At 43.8% G+C, this 6000-nt stretch overlaps 1 protein-coding gene across 1 annotated transcript in view; it reads right to left on the minus strand.

Annotated features, from left to right (window-relative positions):
• The window catches only part of PTPDC1 (protein tyrosine phosphatase domain containing 1), a 93182-nt gene extending 88804 nt beyond the window's left edge, over positions 1-4378 (minus strand). Inside the window, exon 1 of the mRNA XM_032636014.1 lies at positions 4005-4378. The gene's annotated coding sequence lies outside the window, so the exon portion shown is untranslated. The remainder of the gene's footprint in view (positions 1-4004) is intronic.
• Between the last annotated feature and the right edge of the window lie 1622 nt (positions 4379-6000).

A 6000-nucleotide genomic window follows, 5' to 3' on the forward strand; every position in this document is an offset into this window, starting at 1 on the left:
GAGTAGCTAAGATCACATGGTCCTTCTTAAACTTACAGAAATTTGCCAGTGAATCCATAATAACAGATCCATTTAAACTATTATAATTTCTAGCACATACCAAGTATTCAAAAATTTTTGATGAAATAAAGTCCTGAGTTCATTTATGGAGCCAGACAACCTTCCTTTTGAAGGGGAGAGTGCCACAAATTATTAGATCAAGTGTGCAGAAGAAATGGTGCTGCTTGAACTGTAGTGAATAGAAATGACTCAGAGATCAAAAAGGCATGCCTTTGTTTCCCTCAAGTACTATTTGTGGGCTTTCTCCAAACCATTCTCCACCTGCAATGGTCAACTCCTGGTGTTATAAACACAGCAGCATCCAGACAGGAAAGTATGATCCAAAGACTGATACTTATTCACACCCAAGAGAAAGAGCAAAGAGAGAAAGTATTCTTTCATAGCAGCTAGAATGAGGCTGGGTGATGGTCTTGAGGTAGAACCTACTACTCAAAAAGTTATGGATTAAAATCATAAAGGTTTATTACCCAAGAGAACAAATGTTAGGTTTTAAACCAAGACAAAAAAAGCATGTCCAAATACTTAACTACATAGCCCAGAAAACATGATCAATAACAAACTGAGAAAATGCTAAAGCTGAATCCCTATTAATATTCTTAAGTTATTTTTTTCAGGCAAGTGTATGTAGATAGGGAGTTTCAAATTTTCATCATTGTAACTAGCCACTTGCAAAATTCAGTTTTTTTAAAAATCCAATTTGCTCAATTTACTGTGATCAGATTGATCACTGTTTAATAAACTAGAAAAATAAAGATATGTAAATTCTAAATTATATCTAAAATTACTGGACTTACATCTAAAGTTTCTTAGACATCTGTTTTATAATGGTCAGTCCATACTCACTGTGTGTGTTAAAATTCCCATGGGCTTAAGAATCAATAAATTTTACAGAAACCATAGAGGAAGATGTTTTTTGGACACAATTTTCTACCAAGCTAGGTACCCATGTTAATTTCTATTAAAGGGAATAATTTCCAAGAAAAATATCATAACTTATTTAAAGTCAAGGTAAAGAACTATCAACATTGACAGTTCTATGGAACCACTGTAAATCACATCTCTTGCATCAATTGTAAAAAGTACAGTATTTCAGATCTCATTTATTTTCCTTAAGCTCTCCATTTTCTGACACACAATCTACGTTCACAATCTTAACTGAGACTTTTTAGAGAATTTTCTAACCAATATTTGTTACAAATTAAACTCAGTGAGGAACACAGTTCCTTATCATGTTAACACTGAGACACTTTATAGTCTTATTGTCCTGGCATTTATCACAATCTGTAATTACCTTGTTTTATTCATTTATTGTCCTTTTCTTATATAATTTTTGTAAGATAAGGGACGTTGTTTGTCTTCTTCACTGGTATATCCCCTACATTTAGATGCCTGGCACTAATAAGTGTTCATAAATGTTTACCGAATTAACAAATGGATGATTTTGGTCATAGCAAAATGTGATAAAGAGCTAGATAGTGTATGCCCTTAGATTTCTCAAAGAAATATTTAAAAGGTGGTTCACTATTATTTTTATGGATTTTGTTTATGCCACACATAGAAGATCCTCAAAAAAACCCTCTGCATCTCTCTTGGAAATGAAAATAACCTCAAATATTATACAGCAGGATTGGAACTCACAAATTTGCTCTAAAAAGAGTGAAGGAGAAAGAGAACTAATAGTAGAAAAAGAGTTGTGCTTAGTACTCTGGTGGCTTTATAAATGCTGTCTCAGATAAAACTCTGGTGGCACTGTCCCCATCTTAAAGAGGAGCTAAGTGAGAAAAACAGAGGAAGTCAATGGCCCAAGGTTAAAGTGTTGGAATTGGGATTGGAACATGAAGTTTTCCTTAAACCAAAACCCACTTTATTTTCTCTATCCCATACTGCCTCCACAAGAGCCAGAAAACTAAAACCTTTTCAGCAACAAAGTGCATTAAATGATAGTTAATAATTGCAAAAAAATGTTTTGATTATTCAACTTACATTTTTTAGAAAAGGAAATATATAAGCAAATTAAGTAATTAAACATATATTTTGGTGAGGTTGAAGTTATATGGGAAAGAACAGATAAAGTTACTAGAGAAGAAATATTTCAGTGTACACATTTTCATTCCCACTATACCATTTATTTCAGAACTAAAGAAAAACCTTCAGATTTTGAGGAATTTGGAAGAATGAGACATGCTTTCAAGAGAACTGTGATTTAAAGTTTATCTTCAGCATAATTTTCTGATTTCCAATAGGAATTGTGAAGTTCAAGCCTATCTCTTGGAAGAATTTTCTAAATTTTGTGAACTTGAACAATCTATGATTGCTCAATGATTAACAAGAGGGAGATCATTAATTAACAGCAGAACAATACAACGGAACATGAACATTGTTAGACTGGTAGCATTATGAGTGAATTGTGGCTTTTAAACTTTTTTTCATGGTGTTTTAAAGTTTAATATTAACTTTAAAAGAAATGCCTTGAGTCTGGTTTTTCAGGAGGGTCAGAATAGCAGTGAAGGAAGCTCTACAAAAAAAGGAAGGAAGCAAGGGAGGGAGGAAGGAAGGAAGGGAAAGAAAGAAGGAAGGAAAGGAGGGAGGTAAGGAAGGAAGGGAGGGAGGAGGAAAGAAAGAAGGAAGAAAGGAAGGAAGGGAAAGAAGGAATGAAGGAAGGAAGGGAGGGGGGAGCAAGGGAGAGAAAGAAAAAAAAAGCAAAATTGTCAGCACTTTCTCAAATAGAGCTGTGCAACATGCTGTCTCATAAACTTTGGCTTCTCCCAACAAAGGACTTCCTCCCAAAGCTTGGTTGGTCACCTATCTGGAGGAGGAGATGTAATCTCTGCTCTGGAAGGGGAATTTTGAATCCCTAGGGTACAATCCCATGAGGACATGGGGACTGGGTGGGAAATTAGACTAGAGTAGTTGTTCTCCAAATGGTCCCTGGATCACCAAAATGGAATCACCTAGTAAAGTTATTAAAATGCAGATTCCCGGTCCCGGTCCCAGACACTGAATTCACATTTCTGGAGTGGGGGGTGCTGGGAATCTTCATTTTTAAAAAGTCACAAAGTAGAATTCTTGGTTGGGACATAATTGGACCACAGGCTGAGAGGCAACATGATGAGCAGGTGGGTTTGGAGCCATAGAGACTTGGGTTTAAATCCCAATTCTTCCATTTAATAGCTCTGACTGCAGCACATCACCCAAACCCTTTGACTCTCAATTTTCTCATTATAGAAAGTGGAATGACAGTTTGTTTTGGAGACCAAGTAAAATTATGTGTGTGTATGTGTATGGTGTCACAAAACTTTTCTAATAGATGACCTCTCAGGTTCTTCCAACTCTGTCTATAAATGCTAGTTTGTTTTAATCCTTTAATATATACAAGTATCACAGGCACGTCTGTTTACCTCTTCCCTTAAAGCAGTGTTTCTCACCTTTTTCTCATTTCCCCACTCTCTCCCCCAGAAGCCTTTCTAGGCATTTTCTCTTCTAATTCCCCCAGCCCCTATTAACATTTTAACGCCACATGTACATCTGCTTATATTCTGTGGCCCTTTGCAAAGCCACAAGCCATTGTATTTTCTAAGACCTTTCTGACCCCCAGGTATATGAGCACTACTACCCATGTTGAGAATGCCCATCCCAGAGAGACCTGACTTGGTCAAGGTCACACCACAAATCAGGAAGAGAATCTGGTCTACATAGGTCACAAACTGATGGTCTGGAATCGGCCCGTCAACAACTTGTTTGGTTCCCCCCGTGTTTACTTATTTACTTTTAATTAGTTACTAACATTTAAAAATCAGGAGCTTCTACAGGAGAATGGCGACATTCAGCTTCTCAAGATCCAGGTCGGGTCCTGGGTGGGAGCTGAGGGCGGCCCCTCGCGCCCCGGCCCTGCAGCCCCGAGACCCAGGCCAGTCCCCCTCACTGAGGTGCCCTCCAGCACTCACCACGTGCTGATCCAGACGTTTAGGACGGTGTTGGAGTCGCAGGCGCAGCTACGTTAGCTGCAAGTCGCGCACCTCTTCCCCGACTCCTCATCCAGAGTCCTAGCAGCGGCGGGCGGGTCAGCTTCGCAGCTTCCCCCGCCGGCCCTGCCCCACTCGCTCCTCTCCCGCCCGCCCCAGCCTCAACCGAACCCCACAGGCCGCGCTTCGCCGGGATGTCCCGGAGGCCCCGCCGCCCCCCGCAGCAGGATAGGCAACACTACCGCCCCTCACGGCCTTGCTCTACCAGGCCGCCCGCCTAGCAGACCGCTCTCCGCCGCTGGGCGCTCTGGGCTGAGGCAACTCTGCCTCTGCGGTCCCCAGTCCGCCCCCGCCTCCTCGTACCGCACCAATCGCCGCCGCGCGCTGTCGCACGTGACGCGCGCTGGCGAATGGCAGCTCGACACAGCCCATGACGCAGCTGGAAGCTCCGGGCGCTTTCAAAGCGGGCGGCGGGCTGGGAGGGCGGCGTGGCACTAGCTGGCTACAGGGCCGCGAGAGGGGTCCTGATAACGTGGGTGGTCTCGGGCTCGGTTCTGCACGGCTGCGGGTAGCCGAAGTCCGGCTCTGACTCCCTCTGCTCTCCCCGGAGGACACCGGAGTTCGGTGGGAGAAGGAAGGGAAAGGAGTACGGACGAGGGCTGACAGAGTATGGGGCTTGGCCAGCCTCTCCGCCCTGGACCTGGAGTCTGTTACCCGCCTTTTCTCCCTCTATTGTCATCCTGATCCAGCCCCACTCTTACTGGCCACCTGGCCTCCAGCTAGTCCCAGGATGTTCCCAAGGACACTGCAAGGGATGGTAATACTGGGATTAGAGCAAAGCCCAGCAGTCAGTCTCACACTAGCTGTTAACAGATGGACTGATGGGTTCGCCTGCATCCCCAAATTCCAACATCTTAAACACATATGACTTTTGTCTCCTCTCACAGAAAGTGTTAAGTAGGTACCCCAGGGATCCAAACTCTACTCTATACTTACTCCTTGGCTTCTATCCCCAAATTTGGGCCAAAATTTTTGTTGGAGCTCCAGACATCACGTCTTTTATTTTATTTTACTTTATTTTGTATTAAACTGTAGTCATTGTATTCTTCACCACTACTCTTTGCAGAAAAAGAAAAAAAAAAGCCAGTTTCATTTAAGAAAGTCATAGATGAAACAGTAACAATTATTAACTATATTAAAACTTGACCCTTGAAATATACATATCTTTAACATTCTATGATTGTCTGGAAAGGCATTTGGTCTATTAGGTTGAATGATATGATACGACATTGCCGTTTGTTCTAATCAAATACTGTTTGAGTTGTGAGCTTGTAGTAGAGCGGGGCGACGTACAGCCATTAGCACTTGGCCAGTTACTGGGCACCGTTATTGCGCAGCCTCGGGTGAGCTGGGGGGCCCAGGAAACAGGCTGGGGGCTGTGTCCTGCAGGACTCTAGAGCCCTCTCCAAGGCCGCCCACTGGCTGCACCCAGGCCTTAAGGCAGCGGTGAACCTCTCCCCCATCCCCGCCTCTATGGCCCCTTCTGCAACCTCTGCATCTTCAGTCTGTCTGGGTCGCAGTCTGCAGGACCTGGGCCCCGCCATCTGAGCGGCCTAAGGGCCAGTTGGGTCCTGGGGGCCAGGTTCCCTCAGTGATGACAGCTGGGTAGGGTCTGGGGACCTGGCCCTGAGGGAGCTGCCTCTTCAGCCAGGCCTGGGCACTGGCGGGAGGACCCAGACTGGGTGCTGGACAAATGCTCTGGGGCAGGGTAACCGGCCCCTGCAGGCACCCCCTCCTCTTAGCCAGGACCTGGACCTCGGAGGGTGAAAGTTTTGCCTAGGGACCTTGCCCTTTTCTTGTCAAAACAGAGACTAACAATTGTTTGGTGGAGATTTACAGAAACGTAGTTACCTGACCATGACCTGACCTCAAGAACAAAGGATCTGACACCAAGAAGTTTGCAACAACTAATCATGTC

The sequence above is a fragment of the Phocoena sinus genome, chromosome 6 (genome assembly GCF_008692025.1).
Source record: "Phocoena sinus isolate mPhoSin1 chromosome 6, mPhoSin1.pri, whole genome shotgun sequence".
NCBI classification, from domain to species: domain Eukaryota; kingdom Metazoa; phylum Chordata; class Mammalia; order Artiodactyla; family Phocoenidae; genus Phocoena; species Phocoena sinus.